Source organism: Atractosteus spatula, chromosome 15 (assembly GCF_055471065.1).
Source record: "Atractosteus spatula isolate fAtrSpa1 chromosome 15, fAtrSpa1.hap1, whole genome shotgun sequence".
In the NCBI taxonomy this organism is placed as follows: Eukaryota; Metazoa; Chordata; class Actinopteri; order Semionotiformes; family Lepisosteidae; genus Atractosteus; species Atractosteus spatula.
Window position 1 is genome coordinate 9224524 of NC_142720.1, and position 24443 is coordinate 9248966.

General features: G+C 42.4%; 1 protein-coding gene across 7 annotated transcripts in view; it reads left to right on the forward strand.

Moving 5' to 3' along the window:
• LOC148819972 (phosphofurin acidic cluster sorting protein 2-like) overlaps nt 1-24443 on the forward strand; it is an 87679-nt gene that overhangs the window by 13754 nt on the left and 49482 nt on the right. The gene's annotated exons all lie outside the window — the stretch shown is intronic.

A 24443-nucleotide genomic window follows, 5' to 3' on the forward strand; every position in this document is an offset into this window, starting at 1 on the left:
GGAAATGAGCCAGATGAGATCTTTAAGCAAAAAGCAACTCGCTACCAAATGGTATTGAACAGCCTCCTATCATTTATAACCTTTCTTAGGTCCTCAGTTTGCTCACTAGTGGTTTTCATCTGCCTCCATTTTTTGCTTCCCATTTGGTTAAAGACCCTGCATTTAGTTTTAGTACCTGGGAGCAAATGAATGGCAAGGGGCCCGTTTGTATGGGACAGTCCTCTTCACTCCCCAGCTGCCTGGGTTTTGGAGGGCAGGAAGTAATGAAGCATTTCGCTTTTCTTTTTTGCTTTTGAAATCCCAACACTAGGTCTTGTAATGTTGAAAACTGTTCAATGTCTGTGGTCCAGAAGAGTGCGAGCAGGAAACCGTGATCTAGTTGAAGGAAATTAGCCAATGGAAACAAAATCTAGTCCAAGAAACAAAACAGAAACGCCATTTGACTTTATCCTTTTTTATATTGTTGTTGTTGTTGTTCTTTCCTAATTCATCCTAGAAAAGCTGTAATTATTAATAGTGTAATGTTGTCTGAATGTAAAATAAAGATGTCGAGGGTGTTTTTATTTAAAGTGCCTCCACCATCTCAGCGGTGCGAAGAATGCTCGGGTCTCTGTTGTACGTCTCTCTTTTATAGAAGAAAGCTTCCTTCACTCCCGGGGCTAATGCGTTTGAATTTCAATTTGCTTCTCGGATTCTTTTTTATTCCCCAACAGGAAAAAAAAAATCTAGGGTATTTTTTTTCCTGTTGGTTTTAACCGGAAGCCCCAGATGGGGAGGACAAGCAACTTGTGTTGTTATATTTAGAACATGGAGTAATCTGTGATCATTTCTCTCATTGTCCTACATTTTTTTTTTGTTTCAAGAAGTGATCCAGCTAGTAGTTTACTCTATGATAAAGCACAGAGCAAAACCCTCTCCTTTGGATAATGGTTTAATGTCCCGTAAATACTTTACTCCTTTCCAGATGTTAATTCATGCCTGTCTGTGTGCCGATTTAATTCCCAGTCCCCTTTTCCCTGTTCAGTTTGACGCAAAGTAACTGCTTATGCATAGGACCTGAAACCATTCCAGCACGTGCTTAAAAATAGTAATTAAATAATAATTAAAACTCCAAATAGGTACTTGATTTTACAGGATGATTTCAAAGTAGTCCCCTGGATGTTTTTCCACTCAGCCTGCTGGCCTGAGTAATCTGATTTCATAACTCCCAAAGAAGATGAGCACACAATCTGATGCTGCGTAATAAGCATGTCTGTACTAATCCTCTCTGCAGATTTATCCACATGGCACAGCAGTCATTTCTGTCAGCTGTTGATGTAGACTTTTGCAATTTGTTTCTAGTTTCTTTTCAGAGTGTTATGATTTCATTGAAAGTCTCGTCTAATTTAGCATGCTTTAATTTTTTTCCTCTGGACAGCTCAGGTTTCTCTTTGTATTAACAATTCGCAGTCATTGGGATTTTCTTTTTGAGAATTTTTCTTCCCCCAAATAGGCATAAAACCCGACCCTCGTGAGTCCCTCACCTGACCGCATGTTCATGTGTTACAGGACAAATGCAGAAACCGATGGCGGTGTGTGTACTCTTAACAAAGGGCTGATCGTTTTTGCTGGTTGCATAATAAGATCTTGTTTTTGTTTTTGTACCTGTGTGCATCACTTGTCTTTGTGGGTTAACCTGTCCTCTGCCATCCTGAAAATCCCACAGGACATGTCGATTCCCTGTGTACAGAACTCTTTAAGGTTTCACCTTGCTGTGTAGGTGCTATCAGCATTGTCTTGTCTACCACTGTTGTTAAATATGCTGCGGCAGTATAATGACATACAGAAATTCTTGATTTTTTTATGTCCTGCATGGTTCTCTAAGCATTCCCCTTCTGGGTGTAGCGATGATCTGTAATTTCTAATTGGACAGTAAATAGCCATGACATACTTTCAGGCACTTAAGGCACGGTCTTAGTAGATTTGTTTGGCGGTGCAGTACACCATTGATTTATCCCCTGTGAGCAGTCCTGTGGTTTGACTTTGCACGGTTGCCTTTACCTTAGTGTGGTTTTCTGCACAAGAGGATTTTTCTTTTACTGCATCTGTAGTAGGTGGTTTTCTTTTTCCCTTTGAGGGCAGGAAGTATATGCAATGTTATTTGTAATTGGAGGGAGTACTAAAACTACCCCCTCCCCCCCCCCCCCCCGCTCCCCTTCCAAGTGCAGCGTGATTTTTGGAATGTAGTTTTTTTTCTTACCAAGGGAGCTGGGGGTGTGGGGCCACAGTGTCAGCCCATGCCTCGGGGACAATCCCATGCAATACCAATTCTCTGGATATGGGAGGCATCCGCCATATCTCTCCCCCCCCCCCCCCCCCCCCCCCGTTTCTCGGCAGGAGGATTTCTCCGCTCGCTTCCTCTTGGAGGGTTTCCTGGAGCTGGAATTATTTCCTTGGGAAACGTTTGACATTCCTTGGACGAAGACCGTAGAGTGCTCCCAGACCTGCCAAGAGGCTTCCTGCTCCTTGATGTGCAGGGCTCATACGCTGAATAGAGGCGCTTGTGTTTTGTGCTCCAGGCTGCGCTCATTGTCGGATCTGGCTACAGCAGAACTGACTCAGTACAGTAGGTTGTAAACATTTGACAAGGGCGGGGAACGTGGAGAACTCAATTTTTTTTTTTGGGACAAAAGAAAATCATGACTCAGCCCCTGGTACACAGACTTTGCCTGGCCTGGTACTGTACTGTGCAGTGTGGTCATTGATAAAGCGCGTGAAGATAACGATAAGCCTTCGTTGCTGAAAGACAGGAAAGCTTTTTGTTTGACAAGCGAGTGTCTTTTACTGGGTGGAATATGAATGCTAAAGAGCTTTGTTTGGTTTTTCTTTCTGGTTCTCCAATCTGACTTTTCCCTGACGGAGGCATAGGATGTTATCGTAGCGGTGCCCGAGGCCTGATGAATTGGTTAAAATGGTTAAAAAGGTGCCGCGGCCATATTTAAATCATTATGTGGAATACAGAGGATCTGCTACTGTTTGGAGCCACTTGGAGAAACAGACAGGATGGCGTCTGTGGGATGTAGAACAGGGGTCATAGGTTAAGAATTCCTTGCAAGCAACACCCATATATGCAATCTACCAGAGCAGTCCTAGCAGAAACAATCTGTTCTCTGGAGTGCTACGTGAATGACTTGCTCCATAAAGGTCATTTTTTCTATTTTGTGCTTAATGAAAGAGATATTGCACTTGACAAAGGCGCCAAAGGTTATGACACAATCCCCCCCCCTTTCCATCGGATTGTTGTTTCTTCTGTTGGTCACTCTGAAAGGAGGGCCTTAGGTCTCCTGGTAGATCATACATCAATGCCTCCATCTTGGCTTTTGAGAATTTTTTCATTTCCAGAACAAGGGTAAAGGTCATTCTCTGTCAAATCAACCAAAACCCATGTCGTCAATAGCAAAAGTTATCTGCACACCCAAACCATTAGAAAGTAGTGTCTCGTATTCTTAAGAAGGGCCGAGCACATAAATATCAGTGAGGAATTGAAAACTGGAAAATGTTTCTGTTTCAGGGTCCCCAGCTACACTCAGAAACACCAGAGCACTTATTCTGCATGAACCATCCAGACGACCTGCCTGGCTATCTGTGTGGGACCATTCACAGGTTGTCTAACGCTTGCAAATACATCTAGACCCTCAGAAGCACTCCAAAATTAGGTGTGTTTACAGCGGGACTGCCCCTCACCACACACAAAAAACAGAGTGCAGCTCGGAATGAGCTTGAGCTTAAATGTCTAGCTTTGTTTCATACTCTGCTAACAGCAAAAAAAATCTACACAAATAACAAAATCACCCCCATGAAGTGAGAAGCTCTGGTTGAGCTGAGGCAGAATAAAAGCATTTTAAATCTGTTTATTTCTTAACCTTCTCATTCAATGTTTATTTTATTTCCTTTGGGATAGTGCCAGATACAGCATATTCTCATGGATCTGCTTTGCACCTCATGGTTTAGGGATGGGCTGCAGTTTGCTGCCTTCCTTATCAGGAATAAAGGAATAAGCTGCTTTCTGATAATGGATGGATGTTCTCTTGTAGAATTTGCTATTTTCCAGCTCTGAGGTTATTTTAAGATGGACTGACTGTTAATGAACCATTGAACATTGACGGCTTCCTTCTGTGATCCTATTAAAGCCATCTATGCTGTCTGAACCCATCGATTCCCAGAGTGTTTATTGTTCTGGTGGACCATCAATGGGTTATAACCTCAAAACGAACCTGTCACTCGGCTTCTGTTACAAAGGAGCGTGGGCAAAGCACTCGCTTGTAGCAAACCGTGAAATTCTGATATATATTCTAGCAGACTTTTGTAAAACTTTGTCAGGCCATTTGTAATTCTTGTAAAAATTTAGTAACTTCTTGTAATTCTTTTAAAAAATTGAGTAAATTTTATCAAATAAATTAAATCGCATATTAAATTAAAGAAATTAAAATTACAAGAATTATTCAATTTTACAGCTTCAAGCATCTATATTATTGTTACGTAAAACAGTAACATAACATGTAATGTGCTGGTAGTTTGCTCTGCTTGTACTGACCGTAAGGGAGGATTTTCACTCATAATCCGAAACACAAATGAGGCTTAAGGTTTGTGTGTGCTTCAAGGAGAGGCATTAGAGATTTTGTAAAAAGGGGCTGGGAAGAAAGCACGTGTTATGACAGACTTGGTAAATGTGGGCTTTGACGTGCCATTATTTCTTTTTTCTGTCATTGATGGGATTTGTTTCCACCCATTGTGGCAAAGACATTCTGCTGTTGTGATTGGTGCAAAGCCTGAACCCTTGTCAGGTCATTGTACTGTGCTGCCACGTACGTGATGTAAAAACACTTCACCATGCCCCCTGGTTTCCTCCTGAAGCAAAAATAGACTGAAATATTTTCTTTAGAGGTGTGCCAGGCTTGCTGTGTTCTGCTCGTTTGAGTAGCCCGGAGAGTAAGATTCTGAAAAGCTTGTGCCACAGTGTAAAGATCACCCTGCGGTCCCGAGAGTGGCTACAGCACCTGCTGAGTGCATCCGGTCTCAGCTGTGTCGTCTTATGGCCTGGGGAAGGCGGACAGTGAGAGGTACGAGTGCACAGGGCAGTGTATTTACTGTACATAGTGCATTTGTAGAGATCTGTGTTTTAAGGCTTCACCTGTCCCCTTGGGTTAATCCTCTCATTGACAGCCAGCCTGTTGTGACTGATCAGGTTAAATTCACCTACAGTCTTGATCAGACTTTTTTTTTTTAAGTTTTGATCAATTTTGCCACTTGCTTGAAATTAGGGGGGTGTGAATTGCCCATTTTAAATTATGCTCTTGGAAAATGTGTGGATGGAATGAAGACATTTTCGGTCTTCCCTTCTGCTGTTGTTTCTCGTAGCACCTGAGCAAAGATCTGTAAACTGAAAAAGCATAAAGCACAATTATGGTTTTCTGTTTTAAAGTATTTGCGTGTGTGTATATATATGTGCTTGTACAGTATGTCATCAATTGAAATACAATGTAAGAGAGACGGTTACAATGATGATTACTCAGGCTTCTTAACATTAACCACACTTATTTTAAATCAAATGCGAAATTTACTTCACGGGGCAGCAGTCTGCACCTTTGGCTCTGGAGAAAAGATTTTCTGGTTTGCTTTCCCACGAGTTCTTCATGGATTGACTGAATCGGTTTGTTAAGTAACCCTAAACTGTCACATTGCCTTGATACACGAAGGATTTTAAGGTCACTTTCCAGCCAGTCTGGCAGAGGTTTCTCGGCTCTGGGAGTTGGGATCAATGGCATAGAAGCTATTAATGAGGATACGTCATGCAAGCGCTTTTTCACGTCCGGCCTGATTTGGGTTTTGGACTGTGTTTATCCAGGCCATGCGAGAGCACACCTGTACAGCATAGATCTCTCAGGGTATCGTCGCCCACATTGTCACCACCAGTTCCTAAGGCTCTATGGGACAGAGAAGGCAAAACCAATTCAGTATCTTTCTTCCCCCAGGGCAAGTTGCCCCTTGGCCCCTGTCACGTCCAAGCCTGAAACAGTCTGACCGCTGTGGCTCAGGTCAGTGAACTCTACCCCCTGGTTCGGTCCGCGTTCAGAAACTTTTTTTTTTTGAGAAATGATTTTTATCATTAACCCCAGGCGTTTTGGTTGTATTCTCCCTACCCCACGCTAATTACCCCCACTGCTATTTAAAAATGAGATCTTGCCCGTTTATATCGTATTTTATTAATTACGGTTAATTCTTCCCATTTATTTATGAATATTCGTTGATATATTTTTCCGCTCTAGCTCTGATTCCTTGCCCGAAGTCCTTGAAGTGAGGTTTGACGAGGGGGGAGGCTGGTGTGGGAATATATTCAGTCAAACCCCATGGGGGTCCTCTACATACTCAATTAGGCAACATTTGATCTTATGCCAGCTCTGCCAGCGACTAGTAATGATGAAGAACAGTTGAGTATTCACATTATTATTATTATTTCCTGCAGACTTCTTGCTCAAATGTGATTAAAACCTTAGGCGACAAATCACTCACCATCCATTAAAAACCATGTGTTCTTTGAACCTTTGCACCGATTATTTTTTAAAATACATTTTAGCCCTCCATCTGATCAGTAAATGCTTTCAGAATGTCAGGGATGACTTTGATCTTTGTAGTGAAATGTACTGTTTCTGAGCTTGTGCTGGGCATCCTTCTGTATCACAGTGAGAAGACTGTGCTGTTTGGGGATGATGGCATTATTCATCAGCGCTAGGTAGTTCCACATGTGCACAGCATGGCTCATTGACGTTTTCTGGTTATTAATTTAGAAAAGTGCTTTTAATGCATTGCAAGCAGCTTCTAATGAACCGAGCACCTGAGTACTTGATTTATTTATGTTTTATTTGTAAGACAGGAAATCAGATGGTGTAATTGACTCTGCTCAAGCTTCTGGGACTCTGTGCGGTACTGGGAGCTCAAATTCACTTGTTGGACTGCTGCATAGTACGTAGTTGGATTGTCCCAAATTAACACAGTGCACTGACCACGCTCCACTTATTATGTCTTTGTCTTGTTTGGGGAGGCCGGTCCCTTCACAGTGATTAGATCTTGATCAGGTGGCAGTGTGGAACAGCGCTTAGTGTTTCAGGACTGTTACGTGGAAGGTTGCATGTTCAAATCCCAGGTGGCGTGCTGCTGTGACACAGCTGAGGAAAGCGCACCCCAGTTGCTTCAGTGAAATCCCCCCGCTGCTTAAAATGGGTTTGGTCCCTTTGAATAACAGCGACAAGCAAAACAATGACAATTATAATAACACTGTTCCAGTCGGATCCGTTTGCCATGTTGTTTCATGATGAAAAATACAAATTACACATAGACTTGAGAAACCAAACGTGGTTTTGGAAGTGCAGAGCCCGAGGGGGGGGACTGTCTCACCCGAATCTTTGGAGCTCTCTGCAGTTGTTCGATTGCATGGGCGAAGAGTAATTGGCAATTTGTGAACGTACACAAATACTGAGTCTGTTGGGCGAAGCGGGGCAGTGTTAGGGGATGAATAAATGATGACGGCTCGCGTTAAGAGAAATGTACCGATTGTCAGTGGGATTGTGTAGCCTTGCGGTAATGCGAGAGCCTGCCGGTAATTAGAATTAAACTGTTACCGACGAGTCCTTCTTTTTAAACCCCTGCCGCAGGATATTGGTCTTTAAAACAGTATCCAGTCAACCCTACAGTATGTAATGTTCTTGCATTTTGAAAAAGCCCATTTTGATGTTTTTAAGATGGGTAATGTATTTATTTTTCAAAATCAAAACCTTTGGCATTCAAAGGATTTTATTTTTTTCCTCTCCCAGTGTACAGTCGTATGTCTTTGCATAGTGCGCGGGACCTGACCACCCCTCTGCAGACACTGGAAGTGTGGGAGTCGGCTCTGCTCCCTGTGGATCTCTGCTCCCCTGTTGACACAGGAGAGCTCATTGAGACCAGCTGCAAACAAACCTCCTCCTCTTATCTGGCTGCCACAAGCAGGGGGAAGCCAACATCATAAATTAATGATCTCTGCTACACAAAAGGACTTGTTACTAGTACAATGGGCGCAGTAATACAATACGTCTGTAAACTGTTCCTGAAAATCATTGTACATTTACACTGCGGTGTGCCCACGCGCCTTTCAACATGCAATACTATCCCTGCTGGCTTTGCTGCAGGTGATGTCAAGGGACACCAAGGGAACTACATTGGTCTATAAATAGAGAATTCGTACACCTGTTATAGCTGCAGCATTCTCTGTGGTGCCTTGCTTTGAGACATCCCAGGCCCTGTGTTTTCAATTCAATTCAATTCAATTCAAGGTGCTTTATTAGCATGACCGATGGGTACAATCAGTGTTGCCAAAGCAAATAAAATAATGAAATTCACATGTTTTCTTTCTGAGATACGGGCATGTAGAAGAGAGGAGAGATGAAATGCCAAGCTCACATCTCCTCTGTTTCAGCTTCCAGTATAACGCTAAACTGCCGCACTGCTGCCAGCGTGTGCGGATTTAACATTTTAAATCGAAACCGAGTTTGATTGCCTTCAAGGGGGATTTTTTAGCGGGACTTTAAAGGGAGGGAATTATTAAAGCGGAAGGGAAATGTTGGATCATCTCGGCAGTGTTTCTGATGGGGGGAAAGTGATCAGGAAGAGCTTTCGAAGTCACATAATCGTCTTCATTGCATGTCTTTGCCATTTGAAAGGGACTTGGTAGAGCCCACCAGGTTACACATCTGTAAGTGGACAGTACTCTTGCAAGATGGAGACCAGTTCTAAAACTAAAATCTGTTGTGCCTTTCTGATGCATTTAGATCTTGTTTTCCTAAATAATGTGCAGCGCTCAGGCGAAAAGATGAGGTTTTTTGGGTTCTGAAAACTTGCTGTAGGGTATGTTTTACCCTATCGGCTTTTAATGCCTTGATGAAACAACACTCTGTAATATCACACTTCTACTGCGAGGACAAATTTCAGTAAATCCTCACCTCCTACAGATTCCCACTATGTTGACAAGGGTTGTGCTCAAACTGAGAAGACTTTTTAAGGTGATGAGTGCTGGGGTATGTTTTCCCCCCTTACAATGTCAAAGATTTAACAGTACACTAATCTGAAAACTCGAGTGAGAGAAATATTTCTGACAGCGACTGTTGCTGGGAGCCAGTAGCTGCTCTAGTGAAGGGACCGTTTCATTGCTGAGGCAAGCTGGTATTTAAGATCATAGAATGAGACCATTTCTACAGAATCAGACCTGAAATTGTCAGTAATGGGCTGATGCTAATGGGGGAAAACATACTGTACATGGGGGGGGGGGGGGAAGAAGTCAGAACAGGAAGGCATGTGTGATGAGGAGACAGTACAAACAGGCCAGGCGAACACTACAACTTACTCCCCTGAATCCCACGTCATTGTCACCTGACTCATCACCAACACACGAGGAGTGCGGGACTTATAGAATTTTGTTTCTGCTGTTTGTGGTCAACTTGTTTCTTCCTCTGGTTTTCATTAATGCTTTATAGGCGTTGTGTGCGCTATAACCACAGTGGAGAGCAGCACAGATCTATGGGATGCAGAAACAGGGGAGAGCAGCACAGATCTGTGGGATCCATCCTTCACGATGGAAGATGGTCTTTCCTTCTACAGATAGATAAATTCAGATAGCTCTGAAATATTATGTGCACCTGCAGTATCATTGCCTTTCACTTCATTGCCTGTACACTGCATTTAAGACCTGCAGATCCCCAGGAGCTGTATTTTCCTACCTCAAAGCAACTGTAGTCTGCCCCAGCCTGAGACAATTTTGTTTATTGTATCATTGTGAGTGTTTTTAAGAGTTGGTGCCCAGTGGGATTTTGCTTCCACAATAATAAGAAAATGCATTATTATATTTGGTTTTCCTGACTGTTTTAAAAACGATTTGGTCAGTCTGTTTATTAGCAGCTTAAGAGTCCTAAGACCCCATCTGGACTCTTCTTGAATGCTCCCAGTGACTAAACATTCATAAAACCGCTTGGCCATCTGGTTTGTGTGCCCTCTGCCAGCACTGCTGCCCTGATCTCCTCGAGCCGGTGTGGCACTGAACTTTTCCTCTTGTTGTGTTGGTGTTCAGAAGCATGCAGTGCTGTCCCTGGTTCTAGTCTGGCACAAAGGCAAACGAGTGAAGATTTTTTTTCACTTCTGAATTGAGTTGCACTTGATATCCACTCCTAGTTGTTGCGTTGTGCCTTGTACATTTTTCATTCTGTTGTTTTTCTTACCATTTTCTGTATTATCTCGTAGTCCTATAAATGGCAGCACCCCAGAACACCATGCATTTAAATTTGACTTAATAGACTGTCTCTGGCCGTAGACAGGCGTCTGTATAACCTGTGCGTTTTATAGTTCACACCTTCGGTCAGATAAGCAAAGAGTGGAACCTGCAACCTTTCGCTGTGACTGGGGCATTTACAAGCTCTGAGGGGGAACTTGGACCTTGAATCTGATGAACACTGATCTGGTATGAGCTCAATGTAAATAAATTGGTTCCTTGTTGGTTTTTTTATAGAACCAGACCAGGATTTCATTCACAGAATGAAATCCAGTAAATATTCAGCCATCTGGCAGCATTCTGCACAAAGAAGGGGCTGCCAGATTAATCTTATGCCCCATAAGAAGAAAAAAAACATTTTGTTTTGGCTTGAAAAATGTGCTTGTCAATCCCCCCCCCCCCCCCCACCCCCACAACATGAGTGTTACTGATCTCAATCAGTATCGACTTATGAATTTTTAATTTTAACTACATTTTTTAAAAAGACATTGTTTCTACAGTGACCAGGCAGCATACAAGCATTACAGAAGGTTTTTTTCCTCCAGTTTGTTGTTTATTAGTCCCCTTTCCTGTCTTTCTGTGTGTATCCATCTCCACAGTATCACATTCCCACCCATTGTTTTTTTTCATTTACTTTATGGCTTTGAGCTTTACCTCATGTAAAAAAAAAACTTGACAAACATGAATAGATTTGTCCCTGGAGGGTTTTGCCACTTATATGAAATATTCAAAAAGACCAGCTTTTAAACAACTCTCCTCTTTATTCAGAGTTGGTAATGTACGTAGTAAGAGCTTAGAACAGGCAGTGCTATTACACAAGAGCAAAGTGCTGCTGTAGCTCTTTGTGGCGAGGCTGGAGGAAGAAAAAAAAAGTATACGGTACATATTTAAGGTTTGGGATGAAAATAGCTCACATTTTGCATTTACAGCCTCGATTTGGTGCTTCAGGGGTAAGGGGGTGGTTGTTGTGGGTGCAATAAAAATATCCTAAATCAGGAATTCTGCGTCCTGTGACGTAAAAACTAAAGAACAAATGTTATAGCCACAGTGGGTAATTCAATCTTCTCTCCCACTTGGCTAGTTTTCTGTACTTTTCCTGTAGAAATAAAACATTTTGTTTTTCCTTGCAGCCTTTAATGTGCGTCACATTTGTGCTTCTGAACAGTAGATCGTAACAGCCTGATTTTCAAAAGGGTAGGCAAGGTATCCCATGCAAAATAGGAATGAGACTTTATTATGCCAGGTTAAAGTAACTTCGTTCTTTGTTTTGCTATATTTTACATATTATAATAGCACATGGTGGGTGCACAAACCGTTTTGTCTTTTTTGTACAAATTATTTGGAAGTTAGCAAGTTGTTGACCAAAGGTTGTAGCAATCACTAAGTGACTCAAGTTCTTATTTTGTCCCTTTTGAAAAGCAATTTGTAAAACTTCAACCACAGTTTCTTGATGCTGGGCTTGATACTGGACCCGAATTCGCTTAGTTAAACAGATTGCTGAAAAACACCCAAAGCAATTTTTTGGTGCTCTGTTTTGCCATAAATGTTAGTCTCTTTCATGAGGCTCTCAAAATATGGCTTCGCTTCCAAGTGGCTGTTCTTTGTCCCAGTGGGGGCATGTGAGATTAATAGGTTTGGCTTCAGAGATGGATACCCATCTTTTATACCTGCTCCTTTAAAGCTTTAGTCATGAAGGCTCCCTGCAGGTACTTGTTTTACTCGTCAGTTTCTCGAGGATGCTCTTGAAGCATCCTTTGGTTTTACGGCCTGAATAATGAATAAATGACTGCAAAGAGCTGCATGCTGGGTGCCTCCTCTTCCAGGTGGGAATCTTTTGTTTGTAGTTACCTCAGTGTTGCGGGCCCTTTGCGTGACACCCCAGATTTGCATGGCATGGTGGAACTTGAGGGCCTCCATCTCCAAACCAGCCTTTTCCTCTGCCTTTCTTCATATCGTCTCGCTCACTGTATGGGAACACTGAGGTGGGCGCCTCAGTGCATCTTGGGATCTGGTTTCTTTACAAGTGTGGAGCTAAGAAGGTGAAAGCAAGGCTTCAGATAATCCAATTAACCTGCTTGCAGAGCCCTGTGATGTTTTCTGTCATTTCATTTTCTGTCGTGAAATGTCTTGAGAAAACAAGCTTGACCTCACATCCTTTGCATTGCAGTTTTTTTCTTTTTCTAGCAATTTTTTCTTTAGTAGCGTTTGGCAGTGAGAATTGTGTTGTTGTCTTTGAAATAATTTATAGTATTTTAAATTCAGATCGAGGAAGAATTCCTCCTTGGGTTAAGAGATGCCCCCTAGTTCAACGAAACCGCTAGTCATTACTGACATGAAAGATTAAAAGACGTGCGCTGAATCCTGTTGGTGCCGACTTGTGAATTGGCTAAAGTGAGAACAGACACCAGCTGTTTGCTTATAAGGAAATCATTCTGCCCAGTATTTAATGTTTTTTTTTTTCAATTCACACTTTCACTTTCAGTAACTGCCTATCCAGTTTAGGGTCACAGTGGCCCGGAGCCTATCCCAGGAAGTACTGGGCTCCAGGCAGGAGACACCCTGCCTGGTTAATCACAGGGCAGATACACAGACAGGAACACTCACGCACTCGCAGTTTTCCCAGAAGCCAATGAAGTTATCCATGTATCCGTGGCGGGGGGGGGGGAAACCGGAGCACCCAGAGGAAACCCACACAAATGTGGGGAGAACATACAAACTCCACCAAGACAGCACCCCAGGTCCTAATAAATTAACCCAGGGCCCCAGTGCTGTGAGGCAGAATTTCTTACCACTCTGCCGCTTCTCATTAATACATTATTTTTTTATTAGCTGTAGTTTTAAGCTACACAGGAACAGGTTAAGTTCTGTTCCATGCTGAAAGTAATGGTTTGGCTGTGAAACCTTCTTCAGGTGTGTTTTGAGCTGTGTCTTTTATTTTAAGGGTCTCCAATCCTGGTCCAGGAGAGCCTCCAACTAGCAGGGATTGTAGGTTACCATTACTTTCTGAATATAGGGAACAATTCCATTGTGATCATATGAACAGGAGATTTGTTATATTTAGTTCCGAAAGATCTCTGTGTAATTGAAGTACTCTTCAGACTTCAGGGAGCCGAATTCTCTTAGTTAAACAGATTGCTTGCTTGATTCATCACTAGCTGATTGGTGCTGCTCATCTTTAAAAACATGTGGCTTATAAGACTAACTGTATTGGGGTTCCCCCTTGACCAGGGTTAGGAACCCCTGCTGTATAACTTCATGTGCCTCCTTAACAAGAGTAGAGGATGCTGGTGGATGATTCTGTGGGTGAAGTGTTAAAGTAATCTGTAATAAAAGGATACAGCAAGGTTTGATTGAGAAAGTCCCCATCATGTGAAATCTTAGTGTGTGAATTAGTCCGTTTTGGAGAGGTACGGATATGTATTGTATGTGACAGGAAGAAACATCAATGTCATTTTGTGTGACAGTTTACGGTTTCTGACGTGAGCAGACTGCATGTGTATTTTACTGGTGGGAAAAATGCGATGATGAAGTTGCTGTGACAGGAGGGCCACTGCGTCCGAATTGCGGCTCCCATATTGTCATTCGGGTCATAGCCAGCGCAGCCTGGGGTGGGTGGCAGGATAAGAGCGAATGTGTTATTGTCAGAAATGCATCTCCAAGAGGTATTTCCTGCCAGCTAGTGTGCAAAAAATCTGTTGCAACGGCACCTGTTTCTTGGATCATCTTCCCCTGCTGAAATGTCAAAGGCTTGAGAACTTGGGCCATGCTGTGTCCTTGTTCTGCCTTCAACAGTACAGCACCTGTTGGCCCAGAAAATGACATTCTGACATCCTGTATTTTTTAGGTTGAGTCAGTAGGGTAGACCTTAAGGAACTGAAATACGTTTTATGATTCTCACACTCTCAGTATATTGGCGATGTATAAATTAAACCTGATTCTCTCAATTCGGACTCTATGGTGTTGTCCTTCTTTAGACTGGTTGATCCAGCCCTTGTGTTTCTCGGATAAGCCCCCCTTATCCGTTGATCTAATACGGATAGAGTGGGATTAAACTGGAAGCCCACTGCCTTCCTGGGAGTTAGTCATCAGATATATAAAAATGGCAGGACAGAGGCACATTCGACAACACTCTGCAGAGTTGTGAAGCTACAGAGCTGTGTTCCCCTTGTCTAGTTCTCTCTATCAGCTGTTGGCCTTGCCCTGTAGCCTTGACGTGGAAGATTGGCTGAAATGTCGAAGAACACTCTTTATTTTAAGAAAAAATAATAAACACCACCTGTCAGAGCTGTAGGTGCCAGAATCACTGAAGGATTAGATTTCTCACTTTACAAAATCAAACACAGCCAACCTTGGAACGACTTTCCTGTTACCACGAGCACCATCCAAAGTATTGTGAGCATTATGTAGTTTTGCTGTATTGTAGTTCAAGTTATCTTAAGTTTGATTCTTTCATGCATTTGTTTGAAATGCTTTTTGTTGCAACTAAAGATAAGATATTCCTTTGCATCCAGTTATGATGCTCTGTATACCTCGTAGTGTATTAATAACAAATGAACATTTAAGAACCATATTTCTTTGAACTGAAATAACACAATAAATATCATTTTGTAATATGGAAAGCCACAATGGCACATTTTGTTGATCTTTTTTCATATTCCGGCAGCCTAATGAATCAAATCTTATTTAATATAAAAAGTCACAAGCACACTGCAGCCATTGTCTGCTTCCATCCTGCCAGACCGCAGCTTGTGGGGGTGATTAAAAGTTAACATACAACAGCAGGTGCCGAAGTCTGGAAGGTCATGGTGTGTAGTATGTATCATTGTGAATAATGAGCTCATCAGTATGCAAGTTGGTACGCTCTTCATGTACAAGTTGTCACTTTGTAGTCAGTCACAGGTTGTACTTTTCCCATGCAGTTTGTATAAATTCAAGCAAACGATAATTGCATTTGATCTAAGTAGTGGCACTGGTTTAGTTAGTAAGGCTACAGTTGTCCACATATTGTCTAGAGGTATAATTATAAATATGAGCCTTATAATTACAGTAACTATTGTGCAGTCCCACTGCTTTTACCTCTTGGTGCTTTAAAATAGGTGTAGGCAGCTCTATTCAGTTGCAAGTCTTTGGTCCATATAAGTTTTGATTATTAAAGTGACTTTTAGCACTTGCATTGGTTAAGGATCAATTCCTTAATCGGTAATGAATTGGAGGAAGAGTCCTGCAAAAACATGCTTTACTATAACCAGGGTTGACTACCCCTTGTTCTAATATAAAAGGATTTGGAGAAATAAACATTAGTATCAAACAGGTTTAATCATAAATGCTGTGTTCTGTTTCTCAAATGCATTTCACATGACCTGAATTATAAATGATATGGGCATTTTCTAGTGCTTATCTGACATACAGACATGGTGCCCAAAGCTGTTGATGTATTAAATGTATACATATGCTGAGGCATCCGGTCAGGCTTGTGTGCCTTTGACAAGGTAGTTAGCAGTCTGGTGATGTTCTGGGGATTAGTTCTGCATTTTGTGCTCAATCCGAGATTCGAAGCTCTGAGTTTGAGCTGCCAGCCCTCTCCTTTTTTTTTTAAAACAAAAATGCTTGTTTTGCTTTGCTTGCCCCAGTCTCTGCACCTCCTTCATATTCAAGATGTGTGTCTAGTTTCGTCACCACGTCCCTGAATGTAGACATTTCCAATCGGGAGCCACTGAACCAAGCTGCCTGTTCAGAAATAGCATCTGGGCAGCATGAGGGTGAGCACACTGGCCAGATGAGTGTTTTGCTGTGTAGGCGACTTGCCTTTCACAATCATCTCCTGTTTGTAAAGCAGGTAGAAACACTGAAGTCTGAAGCCCTGACCTGGTGTTGTGATACATGAAATACATGCTTCTGTGAAGCTCAGACATCTGGGACTCCAATATTCTCGCAAGATCCGCCTAATCTCCAAATTCCTGGAAGCAGCCGTGTAGTACATAATATCTATTCCATACGTCTTGTTTAATCTGAATCTCCATTATCCCCAAGTGATTCCTGCACAAACAGAAGGCAGTAGCCATTTAAGCCAGCACCTGGAAAAAGATTTTATTATGGTACATATAAATCAACCTGTGTGATCTTCATAATCGTGGTGGGTCATTGTGATCTACAGTAATTCTCCAGGAGGGAATAATGTTGTTCTGGCACTTATAGGAAAGTATGCATGAATTTTTTACAGGTGATTGTACAGCTTAGGTATCACATTGATTCTGAGATGTTGAATGAGGAGCGGAGGCTTTTTTTAACCAGGATCCTACATTTTATATCATGTTGGGTGGGGTGCACGTTTCCCCTTGGGTGCCACTGAATTTATTATTGCCGGGAAAAGAGGTGGAATTAGGTGTGGGTATTCTGCAAAGAATAGCTGGCCTTAGAAGGGTGTGATGGGCAACTGTGTGCCAAGACTCTTGGCAATGCTAGTGAGTCCCCCTTGGGCACCGCAGTCCGGCTGGTGACTTTAGAGGGGACGTCTGACACTTGAACGTCTTCGGGTCTTGAGCAGGGTAGGAGCAATGCAGCAGACAGCAGGAGAACGAGTAGACGCAAGCTCCCGTCCAGCGGGCCTCGGCCCACAGTGATGACGGAGGCCACAAGGCGGCAACGTGCATCCCCATGTTAACATCTGCGGGGGTCGCTCAGCTTGCTTCACTGGGCCACAGTGCTGTGGAGAGCACTTCCATCATTTATTTCTTCTGTGCTGTTTCAGTCTTATGTTACTTAAATGTAGGACATTATATTTGCTGACTAAGCACTTTCCTAGTGTGTGTACCAATTTAATCTCAAGAACAAGCGTTCTGTACTAAATGACACAACTGCTGTCTAATTAGCTACGAGTTAGGATAACTCATTATAAGCCTCAAGTAAGGATAACTCGGATAAGTAAGGATAAGCCATTAGGTACTTTTATGTCCTATAGGACACTAACACTGTATCTATACCTATTCATATGTGATTTTGCATCTTTACAGAATATTTGTCAATTGTTTATTGCACAGTCTGTAATTCAGTTGCCTTTTTTCCAGTTGTATAGGGTTGCTGGCTGCTGGGGCAGCCTACAGTTGTCTCTCAGGGAAAAGTGTTTTTTAATCAGCCTAAAAAAAACAACGTAATCCTAGAGGGTTTCCCCTCCAGAGGGGTGTATTCTTCACAGAATATTCTTCACATCAGTCACTTTCCTGCTTTCATCCTCTGCATTTGAACTGCAGGTAGAGTCGGCTATTGATCCTTGTCTGATTATTACAGCGAACTCGTATCAGCACTGCACGCGTGTTCTAGAATTGCATTCCTTTGCGTCAGAGGCGTTCTCCACGGACAGGCTAGTTTCTATGCTCTAACATTGTTTCGTGTGAATTATTGGTCTCCTGAATCCTCCGAAGCTCTTAGCCTTACACTATTTTCTAAACTCTCCTCTTCTATTTAAAATGAGCATTGCTGTGTGGAAGTGCTGTAAGAATTTTTTATTTCCGGCAACATTTTGCTATTGAAATTAATTGGATGGATTGGTGCCTTAGGGATAACCTGGCGCCATTACAGTATTCAAAAGCAGCTGCAGCTTTTATCACTAGTATGTTTTATTTCTGGGGGAGAATCATTCCCCAAAACATAGTGTCTGCAGACAATTACATTATCATTGCAGCTGCATCATCTTTCCAGCTGTGAAAAGACTTGTATTCTTGAGTACAGGCCTACCTGACCTGTAGCATGAAATCACCCAGGCAGTCAAGGAACAAGAAGAAGCATTTTGTTGGTGAGGCCGTTGGTGTATTTTGTGGCAGTTTTTATTACACCTTTTTGTGAATTGTAGTGAGGAAAAAGTGCAGGATCTTGTCTACCTACTGCCTAACCTTCAGCAGATGTGGAGGATATCTCTTACTTTGGCCACCGCAGGCATTTTTCCAAGAGTCCAATACTTGTTAGCAACCTGAGGTTCTCTGGGTGATTTAGATGTAGGCCTCTGAATTGCCTTTTCTGTACATACTGTATACAAAGAGTAACTATGTTTATGCTTACGTGGAGTAACTTGTATGTTGCATGTAGTGTAGTGTTTGTCTTGTTGTCATTAAAAAATATTTGTTTAACAAAGTGTTCTTGGATAATTACTCCTTTCACCAAAGCTACGCCAGAGAACAAAGAATTCACATGTCCCTGACTATTCGAGCAGCTCAGGTATATTCTGTATTTCGTAAATGAGATATCATTTACAAGTTGGGGGTTATGATCACTTATTTTATTATTGACTAATCCGCTCGGTCAGTTCCTGCTTATTCTCCATTTTCGTAAGAAGGGTATGTTCTCTGCAGCTTAAGGGTATTCGTAAAGGCAAAAGAAGAAGGCAGTTTACTAACAGACAGTCAGAATTCCTTCTGTTCGAGCACAAGGAGACCTTCAGGTTCCATCCTTTGCAAGCAATTGAAAAGTATTAAAATATTCTACCCTCCCTACCATGAAAAAATGACAGCATGCCGGAGAAAGTCCTGCAGAATAAGATGCTCTAGCCTTAAAATGTACATGGCTCATGTAAAAGACTGTAAATGGAATGAATGGTGAACCTGGAATGAATGGTATTGCTGAAACCACGCTGTCCACATCTGTGTTGAAGTATAAAAGCTTAGAGTGGATTAAACGATGAGGCTCTCAAAGTTAGATTTTGGTTTTCCAGTGTGTTTTTTTTTTTGCAAACATCTGAGGGCACAATAACTTTTTGAAATGGTTTCTCGTAAAGTGTGATGAATTGTTTGGGAAAGATGGAAAAATGTTATGCAGGCCAAGTAAAAGGCTGGTTCTTGGCCATTAAGGGCTGGCATAAGGGTTTTTAGGTGTTTGTGAGGACAGATAGCAGTCTCACACGATTTGCAGGCAGGTTTGACTGTGCTCCTTTGTAAACCTGAAATGTCTGTTCAGCATCTCTAATAAAATTTCACCTGAAGGTCTTTAGAAATAAATAATAAAATACTTTTTTCCCCAATTTCCAGTAAAATTTACTTGGTAATTTTGCAGTTTTGAAGCATATCTATTAATGAGTGTATCAAAAGCACGCGTTTCCCAATTCAAATCAAAGCCAGGGATTGAGACACCAATAATTTTATGCATTAATGGATCTTGATGCATATTGGATCTTATCAAAGAAAGGAATGTCCTAATTTTCATAGTGTGAACCAACTTGCAAGTAGCAGAATATTAAACAGCTTGAAGAAAAGACTAAAGTTGAATGGTTTTGAAGTAAAAATATTTATGGAGTAGGCAGTACAGTTGTTTGGATCCATACAAGCTACTGAGATCAGTGTTTTATGAAAGTTGTATATAAACTGACTGAAAAGGATTTTTATTTTCCACTTCTTATCAACTGGGAAACAGATGGCTCACCTATGTATATTCCCTCGTGAGATTTTTTTTTTCTTCTTAAAATACTGGACATAGATGTAAAATGTCTTCAGTGTTTTTGTGATTATACAGTGCATTTGCAGGGTTTTTTTCTGGCCTGAATGCAAAATCTTTATAACTAAATCCTCCCCAGATGGACAAACCAGATTAGGGTTCCTGTTTTTTTTTTTTAGAGAACCTTTCAGTATGAAAGTACGTGCTGGCTTGCTGTGAAATGCCGTTGCTTCAGAAGGAGCACAGGAGCAAAACCAGGGCTGTGCTGACCCAGCTTGGCAGCCTTACAGCACCAGGAGTGTTACTGTCAGATTGGACGGACTGGCCACTCTTCTCCAGTCAGCACCAGAGGTACAAAAAGAGGTCGCCAACTGAGAACCTGGTTTACGTTAGAAGCAACAGAAACAAGCTCAAGCACTGGGGATTTTAAACTCAGTACTCAGACTCTGAATAAGATAAGATCATTTTATTAGCCATAAACATTTTTTTTGCATTAGGAATTTGTCTTTTCGCGTACCCCAGCTTGCTCTCCATGAGACAGACAGGCACTCAGATAAGCTTGGGGTCAGAGCGCAGGGTCAGCACTTTATCCGGCACCCCTGGAGCAGTTGGGGTTAAGGGCCTTGCTCAGGGGCCCAACGGAGTAGGATTCCTCTGCCAGCCGCGGGATTTGAACTGGCAACCTTCCAGCCACAGGTGTAGATCCTCACATCTTTTTACCTTGTTGCATCGCTGCTATTTAAAATCAATTGATCTTCCACTTTTTTTATTAACACAAAAAGGGAACAGTTACGCAGCCCTGTAGGGCAGAAATCTGTAGTACACGCCTGACAGAATAGCCTTGGACTCTGTGCAGATAATGTCAAGCAGTGGGAATGTGCTCACTTAGAAGAGGAAGCACAGAAAAACACTTCAAGTGTTTTATTCTGGGTATGGGGCTGTTGGGCTATGCAAACCAGATTTAGCATTTTCATCTTAAATTGAGAGATTAATAATTTGATGCACGATGTAGCTTGAATGACAGTTGCATATCCAGCCTGTGTTGAGGTGAGTTATTGATCTCCAAATGGAACAAACCATTTATTTAGACCTCCAGCTATCTCCCCTGCATGGTGGTGATGACCTTTCTAGTATTTGTGATAAGGAAACAGGAGACCTGAAGTGAAGCTCTGTCTTCAGTCTGCCTTTGCCTACTAATGTAAGGACAGTAGTCAGGGGTGTTGGATCATCGGTGAGACAGTGGGGTGAAACAAGTCTGACAGGCAGGATGATGGCACCTAACTAATGAGGTTAAGCACTGATAGAGTTCTAGAGTTCCTGTAAGATATGAATAGCTTGGATTGACAAGCATTCTAGAATATCTAGAACAGTTCTTTGTGAAGAACTGACACGAAGAATTCCCAGGGAGAAAGGGCTGTTCTCCACAGTTCCGGAACACTGTGTACAGTTTTGTTCACCAAATGTGTAGAAAAGGACTGAAAGGAAGGTGCTGCACAGAGAGGTTAACGGAAGTGAGTTTCTTTACTCATAGAACAGAGGACATTACAAGGGCACTTCACACAAATATTTAAAAAAAGTTAAGCCGGACGGCTGCCTTGGGGTAAAGAGTGAAACAGGAATCCAAGGACACAAGTAGAAACTTAGAGGGAGTGTGCATTTTATGACTCCAGTCAGGAAGTAGTTCTTTACACAAAGGGTTGTGGGGGTCTGGAACTGACTGCCCAGCCATGTTACTGAATCAGATTCTCCGGTATCCTCCAGAAACTGCCTGGTTTGTGTAGTCGGACCAATAAGCTACTTGCGACCTAGTTTTTTTGTGATTTTCAGCCAATGCGAGGTGCAAAACAAATGACTTCAATGTGACTTTTTCTGAATGATTAACCTGTTGAGAGGGGACTCCTCAAGCTTGGGTTTCAGAAGTGACCGGAAGGAGTTATCTACAGTAGTACAGTCCAATTTAGTGAAGAGTTTGTACTGTTGCTGTCAGCAAAACTGGACATGGCACAGTGTAATTGAGCTGGTAAAAACAACGCTGCTCACCACTGTTCTATATTAGATCCGTAGTTCAAACAATTGAATTGATTGGTGCTGGCATTTCATTGACAACCTGCAGCCAAATGTAAGTGTCGGTCCAGGTCTGATTTTGTTAAAGGCGCACAGTAGCGCCACATTCCAGGTTGCTTAAGAAAATAAACCCAACTTAGAGGTTTGTTGTTTTTTTTTTTTTGTTAAAGCAGCCAAGGGAATTGTAACTAGGTCACCAAAAATTAGCTAACAAGCAAGTGTCCGTTGACGTAAGTGGAAACATTTGTGAGAGAGTTTGTTTGCGAGAGAAATACTCCAGATGCACTGTGCCTGGAGTCCACAAAAACAAAAGTCTCAAGCCCGGTTTTAAGATGCCCCAGAAAATAAAATCAAAAGTAGGAGGTGCCCTGATGCACCTGTGGGTCTCAAGCCCATCTAGATCTTTGTGCCTCCCTTTTTATTTTCCTTCAAGGGCTCATGCTTGGAGATGCTGCCCTGTTCAATCCACACATCACAGCTCTTTAGATTCCCAGGCCTGCTGTGCTCACAGACCAGGTGCTGCGAATGAATAGCTCTGCGCCAGGAGGCGCAAAGAGGAGCCGCTGTAGGAGACGTAGGGCAACGCGTGACGATGCTTCTTGGATTCGGTGGTCAGTGGAAAAGTTCAAACGAGACTTGTTCTGAAATAAGAACAGGTGGATTGCCATCTAAAATTTTCATTTCAACAAAGCAAGAAGCCGAGGAGCTGTTGTCACAAGATGTGTGGGATTAATAGCAAATTGCATGCAAATGTTTCTGTCCCCTGCTGGGTTGAGTTGTCCCCTGGTTAGGTAAAATGAGCACTGACATGTGAAATGCTATTTTCGTGCCCTCACACTGAAAGGTTTCGATTTTTAAACCAATGTTCAGCTGTTATTTTTTAAATATCTCTTTTGTGCAATAGATTTTCTATTTATGGTGCCTGTTAGCTGTCTGGCTTGGCTTAGTGCACCATTCATTGTTTACTGTCCTTCGGATTTGATGTTTTTCTCCCGAATTGATGAAATTGAAATCTGGTGGAGGATTGAGTCATAGTCATCTTGGATGGGTGTCGAGTGTGACAGCGGCTTTGTTCCTGAGATTATTTTGAGAAGGTTTGATGGATGCACGCAGAACCAAAAGCTGTGAAGAAATTACCAGCATTTTTTTCACGCTAAAGTTAATTTGCCTTTGACAGTCGCACATCTGTGTAACTGCAACCTGATCAACTCGAGATACAGCTCTTGATTTTCATATTTAGACTTTCAGAGGCTTGCAATTGCCTTGCTTTTGAAAGCATTTTCAGCTCTTCCTTCTCTAGGTGTGTTTTGCACTGGGGAGAAAATGAACGGGGAGGTGGGCTGACCTCAGTGGAGGTACAGTAGTATGACTGCTGTTCTTTTTAAGATAAGATCAGTTTATTGGCCATATTCAATTTAATGTATTAGGAATTTGTCTTTTCACATACCCCAACTTGCTCTCCAGGCACACAGACAGGGAGGGAAGCTGGGGGTCAGAGCGCAGGGTCAGCTATCTATATGGCACCCCTGGAGCAGCTGGGGGTTAAGGGCCTTGCTGAGGGGCCCAACGGAGTAGGATTCCTCTGCCGGCCGCAGGATATAGACCGGCAACCTTCCAGCCACAGGCGCAGATCCTTAGCCACAGAGCTACCGCACCGCCCCAAAGTTTCTGTACTTTGTGGACTTGAACCCAGACCATCACCAACCGCAGATTAGTCAGGGGATTTGAACCCTGATCCCCAGTGACCACAGACCAGCGCGCTACACTTCGAGCTACAGCGCCGTAGCCATAGTAGTCATTTTGTCATAGCAGGAGTGCTTAACTGCAGAAAATGTTGAGTAAAATTTGCTATAATCATTATCTTGTAAGTGGGTTACACATTTCTTCGAGGTTGCTAACTTTGTTTTAAGAAATACTTTTTGGAACCAATAGGGAGGTGTTTTCCTGCACGCAAATATACTGTACATGCAAGCCATGTCCGTGTGGATACAAGTTAAACAGTTTGATTCATGGTGACACCTCATTGAGTTATTAAAGCAGGAATGAAAACTGAACTCTGAGATCGGAGAACCTCTGAACTTAATTTCTATCGGACAGTCCTAAGCTACCATCAGTCAAAATCGTGTAATGAAAAGCAAGGGTCTCTGTGCTGTCTAGGTCTGGGGGGGGAGTTAGTGCTTTCTCAGCCTGGGCTACTTTGTCATGCACATCCCTTGCTTTGTTGGACTCATGACTGATCACTGGAAATTGACTAGACACCCCCACCCCTTCCTCACCCCTCCCCCGGCGAGAAACAGGAAGAGGTCATGAAGGGGCAGAGAGAAGGAGCAAGGTGCCAGTCCAGCACTTTTCTGTTTACCGTTTTCTTGCGCAGTTAAGCTTTTGCTATGCTCACTGCACACAATAAACTTGAACTCCTTGCTCGGAGAAAATGTCATATCCTTTGTTTATAAGTCCCCCATCTGGAGCACACAGATTCACCGTGAAAATGCCACTAATAATAGAGCTGCAGTGTTGCTGGGTGAAGAGAGAGAATCTGTTCGAATCCATTCGAGGGTGCAGTGTGAAGTGAAGTTCACATGGGTAGAAGAGAAGGAGGTATTGGTTTCAATTGTTTACTGTTCTGTGACGG